At 39.2% G+C, this 25,905-nt stretch overlaps 1 long non-coding RNA gene across 1 annotated transcript; it reads left to right on the top strand.

Moving 5' to 3' along the window:
• Positions 1 to 17,308: 17,308 nt before the first annotated feature.
• Positions 17,309 to 22,563, top strand: LOC140000622 (uncharacterized). The gene is made up of 3 exons (XR_011805689.1): positions 17,309 to 17,400; positions 18,094 to 18,139; positions 22,121 to 22,563. It is a non-coding gene; the product is annotated as an uncharacterized lncRNA (long non-coding RNA).
• The last annotated feature ends 3,342 nt before the right edge of the window (positions 22,564 to 25,905 follow it).

Below are 25,905 nucleotides of genomic sequence, written 5' to 3'. Positions count from 1 at the left end.
GGCTATGTTAATTTCATTGTCTCATAGTTGCAATTGCAATTGCAGGGAGCTTTGGTTTTCTGCCAATTTGTTGCCAAGTGTTAGTTGACATATGCCTGGCCAGGAAGTACTAACATACTAACAAAGAGAGCTCCAATGATGATCGCTTTTTCAATTTTTTTTTTTTTTTTTTTACTGTATTCATGGAAAAGTTATTTTTAATCTACTAGTAACTATTTTTGTAGCTTTTATTTTCTTTTGTACATAACATTTTTCTCCAAGACTTAGGAGACAATTCTGTTAATGCAAAAAAAATTCTGTTACATTCTCAGCCTTTTTTTAATGAAACTTAGAATAATTCCTACATTTTGTTATTTTGGCACAGACCCTTTCTTCCTTGAATATCTGTCCATGAATATCTCACCATTTAAAAAAGATGATGGCTACAACATCACCAAAACATCAAAGGTTACTTTTGTCCTAGAGTTCTTGGTAGGTTTCACTATGCATATAAAACATAAATCTAACATAAACATGCCATATTGACATCATAGCTTTTTTTTTTTTTTTTTTTTTTTTTTTGTCCTTGTTTTAAAAGATCAAGCATCTGGAAGCACATCAAACATCTGGAAAAATCAGTGATTCAACCATAGCTCATTCTAATTTGAAGATGCAGTTATTTGTGTCAAGATGAAAGCATGAACTATATCCCATGAAGGCATTTGATAGCTACACTAGAATGCAAGTGTAACCATGGCATGTAAGTGTAAAAACTGAGATCCATATATACCCTCTTCCCAGCACTGCTTAGCCCTGGATACATCTTTGATTTCAGAGTCTCTGGTGAGCTCAGAGCTGTACTTCAGAGATGCTGGTGTTGCTCTCAGTGCAGCTGAGTTCCCAGCTTCTGCCAAACACAGCACAGGACTCCATTCAGTTGCAATCTTCCAAATATCCGTAATTGCTTATTGGCAAGATGAGGTTCTCAGGTTCTCATCCAAATGATTTATTATTATTATTATTATTATTATTATTATTATTATTATTATTATTATTATTATTATTATTATTATTAATCAGGAGAGAAACAGACAGCCACTTATTCATTATTGGGAGGCTTTGGTTCAGTCCTTCTCACATGCTGAGAAAGCTTGCATGGTATTTCTCATCCTTGTGATCCAAAGCAAGAAAAATGCTGATTTTGCTGCAGGCTTTTACTCATGAGAGGAACTTGCACCAATGAAAAGCTGCATTTGGAGAAAGCACTGGGTCCCTGTCTCTGCATAGTACTGTGTTGTCTCTTAGGTCCCTCCAAACAGATGAGCGACTTCATGCTAGGAGGAAACTGTGACACTGTGGTAAGAAAGTTACCACATTATTATAAGGAGTAGGCAACCAGAAGTCATGGGGAAGGTTAGAACTTGCTCATCCCTCTCCCTGTGCGTTGCTTCTCATCAAAATAGAAGTATACTCTCACCCACTCACTAAAGGTAGCCTCTGAGCTGCAGTGTGAAGAGATTCCTTCCTGCAGCTCTCAGTCTGACATCTGCATCTACAAAGGGTGAAGATTCAGGACTGCTGGTTTCCTAATTGCTTCCTCAATTCACAGGATGTTCAGATTGTCCTCCTGGGGTGACCCCTTCTGCCTAGGCAGCATGCACAGAGCTAATGCACAGTGTTCAGAATTTGGGATTCCACTCCAGAGGCCTGCGTGCTTCATATAATTTATTACATCTAGCTATACATGGCCTTCTTTGGTGATTATTCGTTCTATGTGTTGTATAAATTCATGGTTTCTGAAAGCTCTCAAATGAAATACAACTGTACAATGGAAGTGTCCTCTGCTACACGGAGAGTGTTTCACCGTTGTTGGATGTGCATCAAAAAAGTAATGAATTACTTTATTTTATTTTATTTTTTTAATTAAAACTTCATGACAGTGCAGCTGTAATACAAACTAAAAACAAACAAACAAAAACCAACCAAACAAAAAAACCTAAACTCAACTAAACTACTAGCTAGTGGTCATCTTTTGTGCCATAATGCCACACCAGTCAATAAAATGGTGTCATCACCCCAACTTTAATGCCTCTACACAAATGCACATAGCATGAGGAACAATCAAGGGGAGTTAGAGACATGCACATGCTTTCAGGGCTATGATCTTAGTGGCATTGCAGAGATGTGGTGTGATGGCTCCCATGGCTGGAGTGTTGGACTGTAAAGTTATAGGCTCATCAGGAAGGAGAAGCAGGGGAGATGAGTAGGGTGTGTCACTGTCTATGTCAATGAGCAGCTGGAGTGTATGGATCTGCTAGTGGATGGATGAGGATCCAACAGAGAGCTGATTGTTCAGGATTAAAGGGAGGGCAAGGATGGGTGACATTTTAGGGGGGGTCTGCTAAAAGTCACCCAACCAAGAAAAATGAGCGGATGAAGTCCTCTATAGACATGAGCAGCCTCAAGTTCACAAGCTCTTTGACCACCCTGATATCTGTTGGAGGGACAGCACAGAAGGAAGGAAAACCCAGGGAATCACAAGCCAGTCAGTCTCACTTCTGTCCGTAGCAAAATCATTGAGCAGATCCTCTTGGAAACTATGTTAAGGACCATGGAGAATTATGAGGTGACTGGTGATAGCCAAGACGGCTTCACTAAGGGCAACTTATGCCTGACAAATATGGTGTCCTTCTATGATGGTTTACGGCACTGCTGGAAAAGAGAAGAGCAACTGAAATAATCTACCTAGATTTGTGCATAGCATTGGACAGTATTCTGCATTCCTTGTCTCCAAATTGCAGAGATGTTGATTTGGCAGATGGACCACTCAATGGACAGTAATTTTCTGGATACTTGCTCTCAAAGAGTTGTACTCAATGGCTTGATATCCAAGTGAAAACCAATAACTGCTGGTGTTTCTTGGAGTCTACACCGGGACTGGTACTGCTTAATATATTTTTGGTGACATGGAAAGTGAGATTGAGTGCACCTGCAACAAGTTTTTAGATGACACCAAGCAGAGTGATGTGGTCGACATGTTGGAGGGAAGGGATGCCATCCAGAGGGACTTTGACAGGCCTTAGAGGTTGGCTCATACAAACAACACAAGGTTCAACAAAGCCAAGTCCTAGGTTCTGCACCTGGATTGGGGTGATCCCAGGTGTGAATACAAGTTGTGCAATGAGTGGATAGACCACAGCCCTGCAGAGAAGTCCTTTGTGGTATTAGTAAATGAAAAAACTTGACATGAACTGGCAATATGTGTTTGCAGCCCAAAAAAGCCTACTGTATCCTGGGCTACATCCAGAACAGCATGACCAGCATGTCAAGGGAGATGATTCTGCTCCTCCACTCTGCTTTTATAAGAACCCACCTGCAGTACAGTGTTTGGCTTTGGGGCCCCACCAGCATAAGTATGACATAGACCTTTTAGAGTGGGTTTGGAGGAGGGTCACAAGGATGAACAGAGGGCTTCTGAGGGAACATCTCTAAAATGAAGAAATGGAGAAAGTTGGAATTATTTAGCCTAGAAAAGAGAAGACTCTGCGGAGACCTTACAGTGGCCTTCCGATACTTGAAAGGGGCCTGCAGGAAAGACTGGGAGGTACTTTTTATCGGGAAGTATAATAACAGGATAAGGGGTAACAGTTTTATACTAAAAGAGGGTAGTTTTAGATTAGAGATAAGAAAGAAATTCTTTCCTATGAGGGTGGTGAGGAACTGGACCAGGTTGTCCAGAGAAGTTATGGAGGTCCTGTTCCTGGAAGTGTTCAAGACCAAGTTGGATGGGGCTTTGAGCAACCTGATCTAGTCGAAGGTGTCCCTGCCGATGGCGGGGGTGGAATTAGATTATCTTTAAAGGTCCCTTTCAACCCAAACCACTCTATGACTCTATGATTCTTCAAGTAGTGCTGGATACATTGGTACAGAAGAATTAGAAAGTGTTTTGTATTTATGAAATCTGACAATAAAATTAAATCAGCAGTTTGGTGCTGGTGCTTTGAAAAAAAACATGAAAATGTCAACAGTCTTCGGTAGAGGAAGGTTCCTCTTCATAGAGCTAATTGTGTAGGGCCATATTCTACTATTTCTGTCATGTTGAATGGTATTTTACTATTAAAGGTAGTGTTTTAGTTGGTTTTGACTCATCTAATACAGTGAAATATACAGTCATGTAAGAATCCAACATTTAACACTTCTTTAATATACAAATATAGCATTGAGGTTAAAGGCAATACAGAAGCATAAAGTCATGCACTAGAAATTAAGGATGGCTGTTTGTCCTATGACAGTGGTTGTCATTTCACATCTGAGAGTGATGATGCAAGAACCACTCCTGGACTGAAGTTCAGACTTCACAGTTTCCTCAGAGGACAAAAAGACGGTGCCCTACTCACTTCACCAACTCATTTTACACAGCAGATGATGTTACGACAGCTATTTGCAATCCTTCTAAATTAAGTAAAAATAAATGATCTGTAATGTATTATCCATTCCAGAAGACATGCTGTCCCTCCATCAGAATTTCCTCACAGATCTCATTTTGTACATATATGCAGCATATAATGGGTATTCCATATTAGGTTTTACTTCAATCTATTCAATACATCTGCAAGGCTCATGTTTTCTTTTTTCTCTGTAAATCAGTGAATGTAATATATATGAGTCCCAAGTTTCAAATCAAGCTCCTACAAGAACTCCAGCAAAACTTGTTTGCTAACGATCTTCTTACTGTCTTACTTTCCACCCTCCTGAAGTCACCTAATTGTCATAAATTACCAAATGAACATGTGATACAGAAACCTTAGTAATTCTGCATAACGCTTGGTTCAGATTCCCTCCTGCTCTTCAGTACTTGAATTTTTAATACATCATTTCTTGCTTAAACAGAAAACTTTAATCTCTCTCATCCAGGAGTCTTGTCACATTTTACAATTTATGTATTTCCCTTCCACCCCACATACCTCTTCTGTATGTAATCTGGCTGTAATATATATATATATATATATATATATGTATATATATATATATATATATTCTTTTTTTTTTTTTTTCTTTTCCCCACTGAATGGCACACACATTAGAACTGGAGGGATTTGAAATATGTGTTGTGTTATAATTTTGACAACAGCAAGAGTACTGTATTATTTCAACAGTGATTTCCACACAACATTTGCACTGGTATAAACACAGAGTAGTGATCTGCTGGCATTCTCTCCTACAGCTAACATTATAGTTAGGTATAAAGGTACTTTACATTGACATAGCTTACTCCTCTTCTCTTACAAAACTAAGTTCAATTGTTTTGCATACTTTTACATCAAGCTGACTGCATCTATCCTTGAGGGCAATGCTGCACTTTAATATGGTCAAATATTTTACCATACCAATATGGTATGGTTAAACATTACAACTTTTGTGTGTAGACAAACCCTCAGGGCTCAGACAGACACTAAAGTTACTGCAGCTCAACAAGTTGCTGCACATCAGCAGAGACATGTTACCTGATCATACACATGTGCTTAATCTGTCCCAAATGTGAGGTGAATTATAAACGCTTAAACCTCTCTTGATAACTTTTTCTTTTACTTGACTTGTACCAAGCTGACTTTCTTCCATAAAAGCAAGAAAGAGGCCAGACAGACTGAATCCATAACATAAACCTGATGACTCTTTAAAAAGCTGAAGGGGATGGTTTGGGCATGGGACAGAGCAGATCAAAAAGAGGTATCGAAGATAAATATTTAAAATGGCAGTTGTCTTTAAAATGAACTCACTGAGCTTTGTTTTCCTGACTGAAATCAACTTTAAACTCCACGTGTGGGATGCACAGTACTTACAGCATGAGGAAGCTACAACTCTAACCTATACTTTTGGTGAGGGTGTAGACCTGTTCCCAGAGATCTCATGTGGTGCCTAGGCTGAAATGGAGATACAAGCACATTTGCCTCAATTGGTTCCCCAACTGCATATGTCATCAAAGAAATATTTAAATAAATTCAAACTCTGAAAATGAGCCAGTCATCCCTTCAAGATTAGTGTGACATGCTGAGACACCTTAACTCTGAGTTAAGACTGACAGCAGCACTTTGTGCATGTTAGAGACTAGGCAACATAATGTAGAAAGCTGTAAAGTAAAGCAATACAGATCTTACAGATTGTGACTACATGCTCAGATCATCATTTTTGGTCTGTGATGGTAGCTTTGGCTAAACTCTACCTGTGTCCTGGGAGTGACACATCAGACACACTGAATGTAAATCACTCACTGGTAGCAGCCTGCTCTGACACTGGTATTAGGTCAATTCTGCTGCTGCAGAACATGAACATCCCTCTGGTTGGCCCAAGTACTACGTTAATAATTCTTAAACTGAACCAGAAATGTTCTTAGCAAAAAAGACACTTGCACAAAATTATTGTTTTTTGTCTCCCTCTGCTTCACATCTAATTTTCTGCTTAAAGCCTTCTCTAGCCTTTACTCTCCTGCCCTGTGATTGAGCTTGAAAGAAACATTGCAGATTATTACCATCACTTGCAGTGAAGCCAAAGGATCCTTTCTAGGAGGATCCTTTAATAAGGTGCATTAAGAGTTGCTGACAGTCTCAAACTGATACAGGAGTAAAAAGCAATGGCACATCTTTAACATGCTGGGCTCACTGCTATTGTGCATTCTCAGCATTTGGTGCAGAAGTTTGTAGCCTGAGTTTTCAATCAGTTGAGCTTATTTTTAAAATGCTTTACTTTTTCCTCTGTGTTCTTTTTTTAAACTTATATGTTCTGACATTCTCAGGTACTAAAGCTTTGTAATACATATTCATGTGGTAACTCCAAACATTATGATAGCATGTTTAGAATTTGAGAAATGTTGCTTTGAGTCTGAATGATCAGTTTTATTCGGAAAATGACTTGAAGATGTTATTTGAGGCTGGTACAGCAGTGTTATTCTTGCAGAGACATAAGCCTGCTTAATAGCATAAATCAGTACTTTAATTTTTCTTAAACATCAGTTTCTTGCAATGTAAGTGAGCTGAAATAAAGAGGTAGGGTTAATACGGTAGGATGAAAAAGTGATAGAGATATCTATTGACTATGTGTACAAGCCTGCAAAAATCATTTCAAGACTATCAGGTGTGTATTCTGTGATAGAGAACAAAGAAAGTGTCATACGAAGTTAGGCCCTTCCACAGACCAAGTGAAATATCTTGACAATTAATTTGTGTCAGCATAAGTGTGAAAGCTGTAACACATTTGTATCAAAAGAACAGAAGACTCTATGTTTTGCATAAGAACAAAATCTGATCATTCTCATATGAGCCTGAATGACTTCAGGCACAATTGACTTGGGTATGGGAATAGGAACGAATTAATATTCAAAATTATATGGGGTCACGTGGGGATTATTTTTCAATAAAAATAATTTCAATCTATTAAAAAATTGTAAGCATGAGAAACATTCCATGCTAATGACAATCATTACTGGGGAAAATGTAGTTGTTGATTTAGAGTGAAATCATTTATGTGTAGTATATATTTACTCAGTCTTAATCAACTTCACAGTAATCTAAATCATGATTAAATATTAAGGTGAAAGCTTGAGGTCATGGAGGGCTCTGTTATATTCTCCTTCCAGAACTCAAGGGACAAGCAGAGCAAATTATGGCACATAAAGTCATACGCTGCCTCCCTTCTCCCCTCCTTTTCCCGCATCTCAATATTCCCCTTGGGAACTCTTCCCACAGAAAAATAGTCTGGCAGGTGCTTTCCACATTGTGTCCCAGACTGCTGTGATCTCTGCAGCAGCAAGCATCAGGCAGGCCAGGTGGCAATGCTGAATGAAGTTCCCCCTCCCCAGCTTGGATGCCTCTTCCCTCTGGGACTGTAAGGGTATAAGGAACTCATCAGAGACTTGGGAAGAGAAGACATAAATGCTGCTTGCAAAAGGAGAAGCCAGAAATAATTTTCCTGGTTTTAAAAACAGTGGAAGCCTTTCTTGCTAGTAGGGTCTTTTGGTGATAATAGAAAGCACAAGCCTGAGGGTGGGAGGAAGAGGAAAGCGTCCCCCTATGGAATTACAGAGGATAAGAATAAGGGCTTGAATCTGAAACCATGGCTCCTTTTGCTTCTTTTCCTACCTCCCACAGAGAAATGGCTAAAGCGCAATGAGCAGAGCGAGTGTATCAGCTATTGCCACAAGAGAGCTGCCAGATGTCTGCTTTGCAATTGGAAAACAAGAAAAAAAAAAAAAAAAAAAGCCCAGAGACACGGGGGTGGTGAAATTTGATAGTTAGTATCAGAACCCAAGGAAAATTAGCTAATGTGTGTGTCGGAACAAGAAATCCTCCATTCGTTGCAATTACTCAAAATCTTGGCTTGCCATTGAGAATGCATTTTAGAGCCTGGCATAATTAAATGGGGAGCAGGAGCCAAAAGGGAAATTGCAAACCCCTGAAAAGGAGAGTTAAGAGACTAAAATCATACCTCATTTACATATTTTGCCATCATATCAGCAAGTTTAGCCAAATTATATTAGGGAAAATTGATACTGACATTAAACAGCAGTAACTCTATTGGCTTAAAAAGTTACTCCAGAGCTGTGCTGAGATCAGAATTTGGCCCAGTGTTTGAAGAGTACTTTGATCATATGTAAATTTCCTGGTATTACTGAACTGGAATTTGCTGAAAAGCATGTGACTGAGCTTCCTTTAGGACTTCCATCCCTGTAGAGCAGCTCTTTGTTCAGCAAGCATAGTTCAGCTTCACCCCTCTATTCCTTCTGCCTGGTGGCTGTCCTATTGGTCCCAGGAGTAAAGAGTGACCTTACTTATGCTTGTGTTGTGCTGACTTTTAATTTTCTCTCTCTGACTCTTAAGCTAGTGCAGGCGCTTGGAACACACCCCGGTGCATCTGCATCCAATCCTGACACTTTGGCTGGGAGAGAGGAGAAGGAGGTTGGGTTCTGCTGTCCACCAGCCAAGGACTCCCCAGGGCTGCAAGAAGCCTTCAATCTGCTCCGGATTCTCTCTGCAGCAAAAAAGGTTTTGGGTAAATCTGATCCCTGTTTTGGTTTCACATTGATACCATACAAGGCTTGCAATGCCACATAAATCTGATGCCAGAGCTAGCCAGACAGTGGTTGTTTTACCAATGCCTACCCATGAGATTTGGGGATTTCTCTCAATCTCACACAAACATAAAGAAAAACTCCTATGAACTCTTGCAAGCTAAAAGCATAGCATTTCACACAGCTGCATTTAAAAGTCACACTGAAAGACCAAATTGCAGGCCTACAAGGCTACAAGAAACATCATTCTTTATATTCTTGTGCTGAAAGATTAAGAAAAAAAAACATTAACCAGGTTCTTTGCAATACAAAAGACTCAGTCTTCACCCACTGATGGTTATAGCAGCTGAGAGTTAAATTAAAGTTTGCTACAGACTTTTTTTCATTGCTGTTTTCAGTGGTAGGATCTGATTTCTTTCTGGCTTAGCAGCCTTTCCTATTTGTTTATAGAACTGGAAAGGGAAGTAACTTTCTAAATATTATAAATGCTCTTTGCATAATGTATACTCATTGCATAATGTATATTTTTCAGGCCCTCTGCCTATTATTAAGTATTGAAGAGACATTAAAACTGACAGAGCTGTATCTTGTCCCAGAAACAAAGTGAATTAGTAGAAGGGAGATAAAAATGGCCCATTCTGTAAGAATCCTAGAAAGAGAAGGGACAAACAAGTGGTCTCACCAAGCACTGAGTATAAGCAGAAAGAATAAGATACATTTTTGTATCACACAATGAAAGCTCTCCAGTCCCACACAGTATTAATTGTTTGTGTTACTGTTAGTTAAATGGACTGCTAGTGTTTTTCTTCTCCTGGTCTGTATCCATTGGATTGTTATTTTTGTTCAGCTGCAGCTTCAGTGCATTTGGTGATTAAATCTCCCTCAAGGATTTGTTTTAGCAAAGCCTAGCATTCTCTGCAGTCTTTCTTTATAGATTTGGTATACTTCGTCTGTGTCTGGGCTAATGGGACAGATGCTTTCATATTATTATGGTGCACACTAAAGTACATGTATATGATCTCCATGCTGGGGAACTAGTAGGTTCAGTCAAAGTAGAATTATTTTAATCAAATCTTCTGAGCCCAGGGGCCTAACCCTGTAGCATTTAGTCTGCAGTCATAAGACAATCATCTATATCAAAGCAGTTGCAATGGGTAAAACCTAGGATAAAAAGAATTTGGAATGTGGTCCGTCATGCGGCAATGCCTACATTCATATAGAGAGAGCCTCTGTCCTACCACACAAAAAGCACCATCAGGCCTTTACCCTCACAGGCAGAGGAGAAGCATTCCTGGTATTTGTAAGGTCCCTAAATTATCTCCTCAGTGCATGGCAGTCCAGTTAATTTCAGATATGTTTGGGGAGTAGGAGGGCAAAAGCAAACACCAACTGTGTTTTTAAAATAATCAAAAATATCTTAAAATACTTGGAGTGCACAATTGCCTGCTTTTTGCTTGCATACCAAGGGCCTCCAAGAGTCCCCCTGACACAAGGGGCTGCCCCTCCTCAGCAGTCATCCTCCTTCCCTAATGCTTATCCTTGTGCTCAGTCAGAAATATCACCTGGTGCTGGTTAGGGCAAGTTCTGGGAAACAGACCCCTACACCTTTCTTTTCCATTAACCCACTCAGCTATGAGAAAGCAAAAGGGCTCCAGCATCATTCAGATAATTACAAAAAGCTTTTCTATAATTCAGTTATAATACAATCTGCAAACATATGAGTAAAATGATACTATTTCATTTTAATCTGTAAAATTTCTCAAATAACTAGGATGAAGCAGAATCAACTGAAGGTTAATAACCTAAATCTGTATTAACTACAGCATATTTCATGGTTCCTTTAACTGATGCTTGTAATACCCGCTGCTGTTCAAGAGACATGATGCCTGAGCATAGAAAGAATCCTTGTATTGCTTTCTGTACCAACAATCTTTCTCAGGAGGGTTGTGCAGATTGGCTCGTCGCTATCAGATTTTCCACAGAAGCGAAGTATATAAAGCCATTTTTATTCAGATTATGTGATTATGTGGACAAAAACATGAAAAAGATACACTGTGAAAGACCAGATTTTTATGTACATAAGCTACCATAAATCTTTTGCAGGATCTGTCCCAAACTATAAGATTCACAGTAGTTTAGTCAGCTAAATAAAGACAATCTCCTTGGTTTGGCTTTAAACTGGCTGGTAGTACCCCTCATCTTCGAGCTAACTGACTGGCTGAGTTTGCTGTGACTTCTGTTTAGCCTTTGTGTCTGGTTTTCTTTTTCTGTAGAAGCATAGCCAAAGGTTTTGGGGACTGAGACAACACAAAATTTAGGATAAGCATTTGGATCGTGCAGCTTTAAAGTCCTCCTGGAGCCCACAATTAGACACAGCCTTAACTTCTCTCAGTAGTCAAGTGTGAGGCAGGCCTTGCCAAGGAGTGATTTAATGGTCCTCTGAATTGCTCTCTGGAATAACTCTCTCTGCAGAAAAATTCAGACTGCTTTGCTGAATGTGTAAAATTAAGTGCTGCTCTGTAATTTCCACCCTCAGTGCTGACGGATCTCAGCCTGTACAGTCAGGCAACAAGGGGCAAATGACCTGACACCCAGTGACAGAAGCAGAAGTGCTAGGAGCAGAGAAGTTCAGGTCCTCATCCATGTTTAGCAGACACCCATCCCTGCCTGCCAAAGGTTTCTGTGCACTCCCGGCTGGAATGTGGCTGAACAGGATGGTCAGAAACAGCGTGGATGTGTGCTGCTCAGACTAGAAGTAGGCTCAGACTAGAAGTATCTACATTAACACAGCAACAAGGGAAAAGCACACCTGTGTTAGTACTAGTGTTTTTTACCCGCAGGCCCAGTGGGTGGAATTTAGCCATGACTGGACTGAGCTGTTGCAACTTCATGGAGTCAGCAGCAGCCTGCTGAACCCACTCTTGACAAAGAGGGTCCATGGTAGACGCAAGAGGTGGTGATGACTTTGCTAACCTGGCTAGAGCCCACACAAGTTCACAGCTTAGGTAGAAGCAAAGTCCATTCACCCAGTCCTGTAGAGCACTTCGCTGAGCTCCCTTAGAGGAACGTAAGCTCCATTACATCTGGAGAAGCTGGTCAGGTATGTGATTTCCTTCTCACCTGTATGCCAGCAAAATCTGATTAGCCAACACTGCTGAGGAGACTTGATTGACTGTTTCAAGCCTCAGTGCATGGACCAAGTGCATGGACCAAGACCAATTTAGACTGTGGGTTAAGTCCATAGACATTCCTCATGAATTTGGGACGCATCTGAAGGGTAGAAGCAGCAAAGGTGACAGTGGCTGCTCCTTGAACTTGTAGCTGTAATTCGTTCTGCTCTTTCCCTGCCTGCCTTCAGGCCAACTGGCTCAATACTGGGATGACTGGTAGAGGTTTCTGGAAAGTTTCAATGCCTTAATGGCACAACATCCCTCTTGATTATGCCCCAACGCTTCTTTTGTATCACACACTTTTTGTCACCAAAGATTAGTATGAGCTGCTTGGTTATGGGCTTTTGTAATACCCCAGTTCTCTTAGGCAGGGTAAAAGAGGCTGTAGTACAGCCAGTGGTTCAGCACATTTGTGCTGAAAAATGACTCCTTAGAGGTGGCACAACTGGGATCACTTTCAAGTTTCACATGGAACTGTGATCACAACTATTTGTGGTAATTAAAAACCTCTTGGTACACACTTGTGCCATGTTTATACTGTACTGATGGAATCACTGTGAGTTTTGTAGTGAATTAGATGATCTCACAGGCAACACACATTATCCATAGAAGATCTGGTCTAAACCCAGTTCACTGCAGTGGTTTTAGATCAGGCTGAAAGTAACTTCCAATCTGTGGGCAAGAAGTGAAGAATACCATATTGCATTAATTTTCCACAAATTGCTTAATATGGAATTGGTCTACAATAGTAGGAAAAAAGTCCTTCCTTTTGTGGAAAAAGCTACAGGACCACCAAGGAACTCTATTTTACCACTCATCAAAAAATCTAGTGCTGCCATGCCAACCATAGTAGTACAGCTGCCCTAGGCAAACAAGCACATCCATGTTTACAACTAGCCAGCCTTCTCCCACAGACTTTTACACTGCTGTGGCAATTCTAAGAATCAGCATCTCACATCCACAGCTCCCATATGAGGAGGAAAAGCCACAGCTCAGTTTACATCCGTATGCCATATCTCTATGGATACTTCCAACAACTCCTGGGAGGAGCCAAGAAGAAAATGAAGATCAACTATTTCTAATAGAAGAAAGCAACAATAGTGTTTAGCTTGACCTCTCAGACGAAAAGCAGCAAACCCCACACATCCTTTGCAATTGTAAGTACACCAGAAAGAAATAATAGCAGGCGAACATGAACAAAATGTGATTTTATTGTTAATGGGTTAGATTCTGAGTAATATGCACAGTATCATGGAAAAAGACAATGGAAATTTTTAATACACGTGGATCTGGTCTCTCAGTTGTTAACTGTGACAAGGTGGGTCAGGCACTGTGACTGTCTTGAAAAAGAAATAGTCTGAAGAGTTTGAAAATTAAGCCTTTCGTCTACGAGTAAAGCTGTGTTCAGCTGGGATACTGAATGGGCACACTGGTCTTCTAATATCCATGAGGTTGTGGAACTGGGACCTAAGCAGACATGAAAGGTCATGAGAAGAAAAATACAATGAACATCTGCCTGTGTGTTTTATTATCCTGGCTTCCTAAGGAAATAAGACTTGCATAACAGTACTGCTTGCCCATTTGTTTTTCTGTCCTGCCCTCAAATAACATTTGATACTGTTGGCTTATTTCAACTGAATTTAACATAGAGGTATCAGCCTCAGATATATTATGTTCCTCCAGGTTTCATGAAAACTGGCAGCTAGACAGAGAAAAGAGAGCTAAATTAGTTCTCCCAATGAGGAGAGGGTTTCAGTGAGAATTAAACAATTACCTGCTCTGTTTTGCCTGCCAGCTGGCCAGCCAACATGGCCAAACAACTTCAAGCCCATCAGGGAATAATGAATCAGGCTTATTTTCACTTGGTATAGAAGAGAAATGGAAAGGAGACAAGAGGTAGATGTACGGTGCCTGAGGGGAGGTGTGGAAGAAGCAACGAGTATTAAGGAGGGAATAGAGTTGAAGAGAAGGAGGGAGCGTGGGCTGAAGGGGTTCTAGGAATGCTGCAGGGGGACCTAAGGTTACAAGGGTGAGAGAGGGCCATGGTGGAAGGACTGGGAGTTATTGCAGGGCAGGCAAGTATGAACACAGTCCTCCTGAAATCAGTGCCTAATTATTGCTGCAGCTCACAGGATGGCTTGTATATACAAAGCCTGTCATGAATACATTACTAACCTACTTTCAGAAGTGATGAGCACCCTGAGCTTTCACAGATTTCAGCAAGAGTTGTGGGTGCTCAGCATCACTAACTCTTAGGTCCTGTCTATATAATTTCAGTTAAATAAATTCACAGAAGGTATACCCAGCTGCCCTGCAGCAAGAGAATTATTAGATCATTACAGTTTCTTATATCCATCAGAGTAAAAGCAGATCTGCAGAGGCTATTAATTTACATACACCGCTAAAAAAAAAAAAAAAAAAAAAAAGAAAGAAATTCACTGCATAAGCTGTCATCCTGATTATTGGAGGTCCAAAGAATATGTGGTACTGCTAGTTACTCAATTCTTATTTGCTTAATTGCTTTGAACATGTATATAGTTCAAATCATTTAAAAATAAATGTTTGGGCAAAATCAATAGTAAGTCTGCCATAGCAAGATTTAGCAGACACAACTCTGCTGGAAGCATTACAGAATCATAAGAGCTGATTCACACCTAACTCAAGTTTTATTTTAGTGTAACTTCACTGAATGAGCCATAAACTAAAGTACCAGAGAGGTAAATATGCACAACAGCGTCAATGAGGCTAGTGAGAGACCTCCATAAAAGACTGTCCTGTGCATTACTGCTGAAAGTGATCATCCCTGGAGACAGCGGGTCAGGCCTCTATATCAAGGTTTCCATATTTAATTATTTGCAACTTGTCTTGGAGACGTTCAGTCCTGTAACTAACTCCACAGCTCCACAATGATGTGCTGGGAAGAAATTGCTCAGGGCTTGGAGACCCTTGTGGGAATTTTGCCATCAAAGAAGTTTGGACTTTCCCTGAGGTACTTTCCCCTCTCTCAGCCTTTGTCTCCTGTGGTTAAAGCTAAATGATTCTTGCAAGAGAGGACTTTTCCCAGGGGCTTAGGTTTTTGCTGATGAAAGAAATTGACTTTCACCAAATGTCACACACATTACCACATATTTCATAGTTACAGTAACTCTGTCTTAAAAGATTTGCACTCAAACCTGGCTTTATCTTACAGGTTGAATACTGGGTGGTGTAGTTTATTTTATCTTAAGGAACAATACTTCATCATTTTCAGAAAGTCTTGTTAGGACTAGATTTTTCAAAAGGCTTTGAGGGATGAAAACTGAGTTATGAGGAGCTCCCTGTGTACCTTTAATTATTTTAATTGTCTCTGCAATTAAACACGCAGAAGAGCCCTTCTTCTGATTTATTCTTGTGTTTAAATTCCAGCTGCAAATTTGTCCCTTGGTTGAATTTTGGAAATGAACTAGCTCTCAGATTAGATCTTTCTATATTGCTTGATATGCTTGTTTTACTCTCAAAAGCAAGAAGTCTCTGTCTTTAGAAATTTTACTGATTTGACAAGCTGTCGTATGTGCTTTTTTGGTTGAAAGTATTTTTGTTTCCACTGAGTAAGTTTTCCAGTGATACAGCTCAACACATAGGACATGAAGCCAGCTAAGTGTGGAAATGCATAGGAGCTTTTGTCAAAATATTCACCACCACGCATCACTGTTTCAAAGTTTCTCCTACCAAGACTTGTTCCCAAGATATGTGTACTGTCAGATACCAAATGCAGACCTGTAATTTACAATTTCTTACCTGTTTTGCGGGTAAACATATACATGCTTCATTTTGTCATCCTTTCAAGCAGCTGAACTGACATGTTCTGTACCACACTTTATCAGCATACCAGTCTGACAAACTTTTTCTATATAAACGTTAATGTACAGAACCAACAGCAGTAGTACTGGATTCTTTCTTTCAGGTTCTTATTGGTCTCAGAGAATTTGAGAAGACTAAGTCATCAGGGGCTTTTCAAGGGAGATAAATATATATGTTGAAAGGTGAAGTGACATCCCTGAGATAGCAGCGCAGTTGACTGAAAAATATGGAAAGAAAACCAGTGACTCAGTTTACACCATCTTGTGTAACCTACAATAGTGTGCTACCACTATAAGAGGAAACGAAAAAAAAAAAAAAAAGGAAAAAAAAAAAAGAAAAAAAAAAAAAACAGACCAAAAAATAAATAAAAATTAAAGCAGATCAAAAAAGTGCTGCTGACTAAAGCTGCATTATCATCATCTTCACACTGACTAATACCCTGGCAAAGCACATGCCAATCTGGATCTCTATTAACTTTCCAAAGAGAAGATTACGATCTTCATTTACACTCCTTTTAAACTTCTGCAAGTCTGATATATTCTTAGCTATTCCTGATTCTCCATAAGCAAATTCAGAATGAGGTGTGGAGAGTGCAGCTGCACCAATCTCCTCTAGTTAATTAGGAAGTTGATCAAGAGGCAGTGAGCTGCGTCATGGTGTGGGTGCCCCACACAGTCTCCTTACCATGGAAAAATGATTGTGGGTACCCTGCAGCTGTGCTCTTCTCAGACCTGGAAGCTGCCTCTAGCTGGGCTAAGAGCTGGCTTATTTGGGTGTAACTTTATTTTTCAGTTAAATTATTCACTGGGAAGACTGCCACAGATATACACATGGAGCTACTTGCTGTGCTGCATGCTGCCCACCAGCCACAAAAACCTGCAATACTCCTCAGGGCACTTTAAGAAAGATGCAAACACAATCTGACTTGATTTGCGCAAGTCTGAAAAGTGGATTTAAACACACAGACCAGATGCTCAGCTCTCTGTAGAGGTCTTCTGATTTACAGCAGCCAAAAAGCTGGTTCTGAAGGCACGTGTGTGTGCATACACAGGCTCATCATGGGACTATGTGCACACACATAGCTTGCAGTGAGTTTCTAATTATGTCTGTAATTTTGAATGACAAATTTCATACTCAGATTGCAATTTGAGGATCTTGCTATTGCTGGTTAGCTACCTAAGTCACCACTCAGGCAAAAGAAACAATATCATGTAATTTATTTAGCTAAATGGCTCATCCTTGTTTCTGTATATTTGCAGTGAACAGTTGTGGAATGGACTGAAGATTAAAAAATGGTTCATGAAGCACACCAGTCAATACCCTTGCCTGCTTTTGAGAACATGAGTTCTTGTAAGTAATGCCTGTATGGAAAAGAAGCAATATGGGCTAATTAATTAGAAATTTCTACTTATTCATAATTGACTAACAAACACATGTTTGTGGAAGATTTTAAAAGGTTTGCACCATGTCACTTGGAGGTCAAAATTGCTTTAGAACTATGTTTTCAAATTTGCTAAACTTCCAAAGGGTCTGTAGATAAGGGGCCTGTCTCTGTTTTCAAAAGCATCTACATTCCTACTTTCCTTAGAGGCTGGATGCTTATGTTTATTTGAAGATGTCATGTGATTTTTATATGCAGTTTTTATGCCTAAGGGGCCAGTCAATGAATAGATTACTGAGGTGCTTGTGATATCCTGAATGCTCTCTCAGTCGATATTGAGTAATAGCATCTCAAGATGACTCACACTAGAAGGAAAGAGTTAGCTGTGTACATGCAGATAATTTATTTTGCTAGTTAGACTTGATTTGTTTATTCATAGTAACCTGTTTGTGCATCTGAGCTCTTGTTTTCACTTCTGAAACAATGTTTTAAGCACTTTTGAAAACTCTCCTTCATGGTCAGGATTTACAAAATGGCTCAGCATTCACAAATGCTTTTCTCTTTGAGTTAAAACAGGGCCATATGTAGCTTTTAGAGTCAGTGTTAAGCACGGAATGTTTTTGGAAAAATCAGCTTTCATTTTGATGTCTAATTTTTCTAAGAATGCTGGCCTTACTGGAGAAGCTGAGCTCCTGGAAATATAACAAGGTAAAGACATGTGTCTCAAAATTTATGGGTGACAGCATGATAATTTTGTTTCTGGTTAACAAAAATATAACCTTTGTAATGCCATGAGGTCATATTGTTCATGGTGCTGTTAACACTATGTGCTAGTCAAAAAGGGATGCATGTTGGTTTTATCACTTTCTTATTGTTTAATTATTTGTGTAATTGAACCAAAGAACATCTTTTGTTTAATCTGAAGGCCTATTGTTACTGAGTTCTCATGAATAGTTTTTTACATGGATCTCAATAGGATGAGTCACATAGTAAGTTACTCCCAGCTGTTGTAGCACAATATGTCAGAAGAATCGTACCTAGGGGGATTATATGGTTAATTGTGGCCTCTATCAGATATAATACCCACCTTCTGCAAACTACAGATTGCATGGAATTTACATAGAATTAGACTAATCCCAAGCAAATTGACAATTAATTTCATAGGACTTGCAGATATGACAGCTCCTTTCTAATTAAAGATTATGTGTATGGCAATATACTCCCATATCACATTTTCATTGAAGTTCAATGATTTGCTGTTGGACTTGTTTTCCACATTTTTTTTTTTTTCTTTTTGAACCTTTTGTGCAGCCTTTTCAATATACTTTTACTGCCAGCAGATTTCCAGAATATGAGGTTAAGGAAGGAGAAGGGCTCATATGTGATGAGGGAGATTCCCATGCAGGTATAAAAACACCAATTTGAATTTTCAGATAGTTTAAAACCAAATAAAAATATTTTTCTCCTAAACTGATCTGTTTCTGTGCTTACAAATCTGCACATGGTTCACAGAGTAAAGAGAGGAAGAGAGGGGGAAGGAAAAACATATTTAAGCCATGACTTAAATTAGCTAATGGCTGCTTTTTTTTTTTTTTTTTTTTTTTTTTCTTGTTGCTCTTTTTACCTCTTTGAACTCTCGTTAATTGTTTGGTGTTTCAGAAGATATAAAGTGAATGATCCATAGATTTCTGTCTTGAAAAAGCCTGATATAAAATACAGAAAAAAAGTCTGTCTCCTTGAGCTATTTGCTTATATCAAATCTAGAAGCATTAATGATGTTAGACACAACATACTCACTGTCACTCCCTGACATCCTGATTGTGAAAGGCGTTGTTCTGTGCTGCAGGCAAAGAAAGCAATAGAAAATGAAATAATCCTCTTAATTTACTTTGTTAAAGTGGCCAAATGACTTCCAGAGAGCTGCAAAGGAAATAAAAATTGTAGTGATTTTCTTTAATTAGAAAAGTAGAAGGGTCAGTAAAACACTCCACACGAAGCCTAACACAGTACTTCACCTTCCTCATGGCCAGCGTAGCACTTAACATGAAGCACTGTCGCAGAGATGTAAAACCAGGTTTCCTAATTAATGTCTCAATCCCCTCCCTGATCACTGTGGCTTGAAAAATGGTTGCGACTCCCTGTGCATCTGTAAGGGTTTCCACAGCTGGAGGAGCTGTTTGCTCCAGCTGTGGCAGGGACTTGAGGCTGGACTGCACAAGGCACTCAGCAAGCTGGGCAGTTTGCAATTTGTGAGCGGTGGAATAAGCCTGCTTGCCAAGAAGGCTGTCTTTGTCTAAGAATGCCACAGGATGCAACTGGCTGCAGAGTCTCTCCCTGATCCAGTGGCAAATACTCACACGAACAACAAAATAAACAAATGATTATAAAACACATTATCTCTTACAATACAGTATGTCATAGGGTTTCACAGTCTAATTTGCTATAGCATGCCAGTAATTTATGGAGTATTAACTCATGCTCATGTCATTTCATGACGTACTGTACCACAGCAATGCATTAAGAACACTGGGGAAAGAAAAAAATGTATGCCCTGGGCTTCTGTGATGCTGAAATGCCTCTGTTGCTTATACTGCAGACTACATCCCCTTTTTTAACATGATGTTACATGTCTTGGTACATAATCAATCTACCATTACCTTGTTTCAAATGGAAATAAGTATCATTAATATTGGCATTCCTGAATAATACAAAATTACTGAGCTTTAGAACAACTTGGTGAATATAAAGACAGTCCTCATCCACACAGCAAAACACTTTGGAGTTTGAGAGAGTGTTTGACGCAAAGCCACCAAAATCAATAGAAATCTTTCCAACAAGTACTGTGGATTTTGATTCAAGACAAAAATTCACAGCAGAAAACAGTTTTACATTGTCAAATAGATGTTACACTAACACAATAACTTGAATACTTTCAAAATCCAATACTGCATTTTCATGATTAAATATTAAAGGGAGAGAAAAATGTAGAGACACAGACTAAGCAAGATGAAAAGCTTTTTTTCACCTAAGTTTTGAACTTAGGCCTCTTTAAAATGCAAGTATGTAAAGGGCATGTTTTCTCATGTGTGCCTGCTGTGAGTTCCAGTGAGAAGCATCATGAACCTCAAGCTACGCTAAATTAAACTTCTCCCAAACTCAAGTAAGAGAGGTATTCCGGGTAAGCACTAGCTAAATTGTACACTGCAGTTCCTCCTAACAAGATCTGTCTCTTTAGTAAGCATTTGTGCAGAGGATGGCATATAAACTTTGAGTGGGCCCTCAGGCTCAATAATTAGCAAACTAACATCAGTAGTAGTCAGAGATATTTTCTAGGCCAAAGAAGATGCAGAAGTGAAGGTTCTTTTGCTGCTGGAAACCAGCGGATATATTTCAGGTTATTAAAAATAAAATTAATAATAATAGTAATAAAAATATAATGGATTTGTTGTGAGAGCTGGTTGTAGGAAGTCTTTTACTTATTTATGTATTTATTTATTCCAAAAATGTCAGAGGGATATTTTACACAGGGTTTGAAAACAGCAAAGCTGTAGCAAAAACATGGGTAGGATATAGGAATTTGGGCTTGCTGGTTTGAAAACCCCAGCAACAGAGATCCTCATGGTGGAGCTGGATCAATGGAAACAACAGGGAAAAAAAAAAAAAAAAAAAAGTAAAGAAAAAAAAAAAGATTTTCAGTAGTTATGGTTTTATACTGCAGGCAGAGCACTGAAACCTTATATCTTGCCTCTACTTAATCTGTAAAATGGTGATCATAAGACTCACTCCCAACTCCCAGAAAGCCTTTATAAGATGTTTTGGGCATGAAAAGGAGTAATATTATGTAAGTGCTGAGAATTATTATAGTTTTATTAAGTGTTATTACCTAGTTTTAAAAAACTAAAAGGGAGTTTTCCCATAATCCCTGGCTTTCATAAGTCTGAAATCTCTGCATAAATAAATAAATAAAAAAAAAGTTAATAGAAGCAGCTTAAATGAACAATAACTATATATGCAAAACTCTACCTGCATAAAAATCCTTTCTTCTAGAATTAAATATTTTCTGCAAGAATAAAAGATTGGATACATCTGTTACTAAGGGTAATGACTGAAAAGCCAAGTGCTCTTACCTTCATGTGGTGGTTTGTTTCCCACACTAGCAGCATTGCAGTTAAAAAACCCAAAACTACCTCAGCTTTTACACGAGTGCAGCTCATTTAAAAATCTTATCCAGTGTTGCAAAGTATGGTGCCCAGAAACCTTCACAGTGCTCGTGAAAGAGAAGAAACCTGTTTTGCTGTTTGTTGTCCCAGTGTGCTCAATGGCATGAGCATCACGTTTGGCCCCAAAAACACTAGATGCATTTTTAGCACATGAAAGTTTTACAGCTCTGTAGCAGCTTTGATGCAAAATGACTGGAGAAGAGCCACTGGAGCAAGTGGTTTCAACAGTTCAGGTGGGAATTAGATTTCCTCTCATCCCCCTCTCCACGTACTTAACTTTCACCACTGGGTATTTTATTATCCTATGACATCTTACATGGGGATGTAAAACTGCTGTAAAAGCTCCAGTGTTTGTTCATAAAAACTTAACCAGTAGTAAAGAATTACATGACAAAATGCTGAAAATTTGTTTGTTTTTCTGAGGTCAGAGCTCATTGTTTTTCAGTTTGATTTTTTTTTCTTTTCCCAGAATGAAGGAAAGAAAACCAGCGTTGCATTTAATTATCTTGTGATCCCAGGTGGCCTACACTTCTCCATGCCTGTTAGCCACTGAATGCTATCAGAACTGCTTAGCTGAAAGCTGCCTTTGCATGTTGATGGGCATCACAAATCCTCCTGCAGAGTTGTCTTTCATGTCAAGACAATATCAAGCACAATAAAACATCACCATATGTCCTTCTCTCCACTTCTCCCTTTGCTTGCAGGTTATATTCTCTTTCTCTGCTAAGCAGTTTGCTTCCTTAGTGATGAGTGTGTGTGTGTGTGCATGTGCATGCACATGTGTGTGTTTACAATGTCATGTTCTGATGGGGCAGGTGGGGGGTGAAGGGGAGTACACTGCCTTCTCTCCAGATCATCCTTTTTAGCTAAAAAGAATAGCCACATCTGCTGCTTTGTCCACAGAGTGCCTGCTCTAATTGCCTATTCCAGTTCTGATTTATTAATATTTAGATCCTTAGATACAGAAATCCTTCCTTCAGAGCAGATGAGTGACTATTTCCCACCTTTTTTCCCTGCTGATTAGCAAGTGTCATAGCATACTTGTTTCTTGACAGCAAGAATTAAACGTGCCTCAGAGCCTGATTCTTTGGGGGAAGGAAGCTCTTAAAATCACCAAGGAAAAGTGGAAAGAAACAACCTTGGATCATTTTAGAACCCTATTCTTTTTAGCCTGATCTAATTTTGTACATGAAAATCTTCTGCAAACTCTAATTTGGTGTTAGTACTGGAATTACAAAGATTAAAAGGAGGAGAAAAAAAATCCCACTTGGGAGCCTTTAAATGCTTCTATTGGAATTGTGCTGAATTTTTCATTTGTGTCCATTTGATTGAAAATTTAAATCATCTCACATTTCATGACACTGGTCGCCTCACAAGATACAGAATTTGACAGTTTATGGCCTCAATACATGCTGTCTTTAAAGGAAAGGTAGTAAAAATGAAATTAAGGAAAACAGATAAATGCCAAAATCCTATGATGGTGCATCTTGTAATTATCACATCTGCTGCAAAGCATCTGAAAAATAGCTTTGGAAGCCTGCCATGCTGCAAACAGCTCACACAATGAAGGGGAGCAGGACAGTAAAGGACAATTGATAATGAGATTTTTAAATGGACTTTTAACCTTGCAGCAGTAGGTCTTACCCATTCTATCTTTTATTGTGGCTTCTGTTTGATTTTCATCTAAAAATTATTTTCCCCTTTCATGATGCCATCTGATGTCATGTTTGAAAATGTGACATGGCAGCAGATTCATCAGTGACAAAAAAAGTGGCGGATGGGTGTGTGGACTAAAGAGGAATTTAATTCTAGAAGTCCCTGGCCTGGAAAAGCATCAGTTACTACCAGTGATGGCTTTTGTCTTTTCATTCATCTTCTTCTAAGCCTTATAAACCCATCTGCAAGGTTTCTCAGCATAAGGCACTGTGCCTCTGGGAGCAACTTCATTTCCCTTTTGTTACAAGACATATAGAATTGCTATTACTTGGTCTGTTTTGTGACTTAGAAATCTGTAGTACAGTTTTGTGTGGCAAAGCATATTGGAATCACTAGTTGTAAAGGGCTGGGTGAGAACTTGGAGGAAATTTGTCATCTCAGCCGTTGATCCTCAGATTAATTATCTGCAGGGAAGTGTGTATATTTGCACATAATTGCATGTTCAGAGCGTCACTGCAAAGCATCTTTGTTCCCAAATGACTCATCAGTGATTTAGCCTCTTGCTTACAAGCCCTTTCAAATGAAAAAAATTGACAAAATAGTAAAAATAATAATTAACCCCCCCAAATAATCTGTTGTTGTCAGTAATTTTTTTTTTCTCCTGCAAAGACCTTTACTTTGTCTTTCCTACTGTCACCATCTTGGCACCCTTAGCTCATGAAGAAGTAAATTACTACTTGTTTTTGTGTACAACTAGAAAGATTAAAGCCCTGTGGGGTGCTGAGAAGGAAGAGAGTTATAGGTGGTACAATCAGAAGGGCTCTCAAAGCTTATTAGCAATATTCCCAACATCCCCCATTATGATATCCCCCCCCCGCCCCCCTTAGCTACCATGATCAGACATGTTGAATTCATTTTCAATGAGCTGGGTTAAGAATATCCCTCTGCCAATCCTGAGAAAACCTGGAAGCCTTCTGGGACAATACCTCTTCTGAATAGGGAAGAAACAGAATGTGCATGTTGCCTTCATACTCCCAGTGATTCTAATAAAGGGTTAGGAGGAGAATCCCTTTCTTCTCTTCTTTCAGTGGCCTTAATCTGAAAGAAAGGAGTGAAGCCAGCTTCTTTCCCTGGAGCAAGAACAGGGTATCACATGTCCTGGAAGCTGCAGAGTCTGAGTGTAGGGAGGCACTCTATGGTCATATTGATTAAGGCATTTAAGCCCTGCAGAGAAGCAGGTTTTCCCCCATTGGTTAAACTTAGGTAACTTGTTGCTTGTGGGGCTGATGCTGCATCTCTCTGCATTTGTCTTTGTAGACTGATCTTGCAGTACTTACCTCTCTCCACATTATTCAGGGGACCTAGCCAGTTAGCTTCATGGCAGGGCATGTACAATATTTTTTGAGTGCAAAACACAAAACCCATTTTTATTTGGTTCTGGCCTCAGGTTCTAATGAGCACCCAAGCAACATCCATGAAGAAGCAAACATCCCTGAGAATGGAGAAGGGTTTTCATGCTGGGAGCACCTGACAAGACCTGGGGCCAGCCCCAGAACAATGACAGAATATGGAATATCTTGCTCATTGGCTGAATACAAACCTATCCATGAATGACACAGGGACCAAATGGAAAGCACTATAAGATCATACAGTTAAAATTTCATCACGGTGACCACACAGGTGACAGACTGAGAGCTGCTACTTCTGAAACTTTAGATCCTTGACTCTCCAGCATTGTGAGTCTTCCTTCACTGTAGTCTTGATATATTTTTCTATACATAGAAATTGCATAAGTGGACACTGCTTACCACTTGAAAAGAAGTGGAAGAAATGTAGTGTTTAATGAAATGGAGAAAACAAAGTCCATACTGGCAATGTTTCTCCATGTGCTCCTGACTTCAAGGCAGAGATATCACTGGGCCTGTCACTGAAGACTACAACAGGTTCACACAGATTCATGTGGGCATTGGCTTTTTCTTGGGAAAGCTCTGGTTACATATTTGACCCAAATCTTTTAATATACATTTGTACTGTAGACTTTGTCTAAGGCATCTGAAGCTATCACTATGTTGCTTCAATAATCTTCAGTCAGTCCGTAGCAGATTTCTGTGAAGGAGATTTGGAAAACATGTACTTTTGTGTTGTACCGGTCTCTTTCTATTAATATCTTGGCCCATTTTGGCAATATTTCTAAATATGAATAAAATATTAATCTGCAGATTAAATACTAAGACCTACTTTTAGCTCAGTTGTGCTACAATAAATCAGGTAGGCTGAAGAATTCCTTTGTATCTGTACCATGTAATTTAGATCAGAATCTGTCCAGCTCTGACACTCTTCTATTGGAACATAACCTCATGTGTATTCTATGACAGGATAACAGCAATATTCATGATAAGCTGTCATATATAATATAAAAGGTGCTTTTAAAAACATTTGCTGTTCTCAAAAATGAAATAAGAATAAAGACCAGACTTTGCTTCTACAACATAAATATCTGGAAAAAACAAAGCTACACACACATACACAAAATAATTAAAAAAATAGACACACACAAAAACAAAAGAGGACCAAGGGACTTCTGGATGCAAGGTTCTT

Source organism: Anas platyrhynchos, chromosome Z, assembly GCF_047663525.1.
Source record: "Anas platyrhynchos isolate ZD024472 breed Pekin duck chromosome Z, IASCAAS_PekinDuck_T2T, whole genome shotgun sequence".
NCBI lineage: Eukaryota > Metazoa > Chordata > Aves > Anseriformes > Anatidae > Anas > Anas platyrhynchos.
Note: the sequence above shows the minus strand (reverse complement) of the source record. Positions and strands in the feature narration are given on the sequence as shown.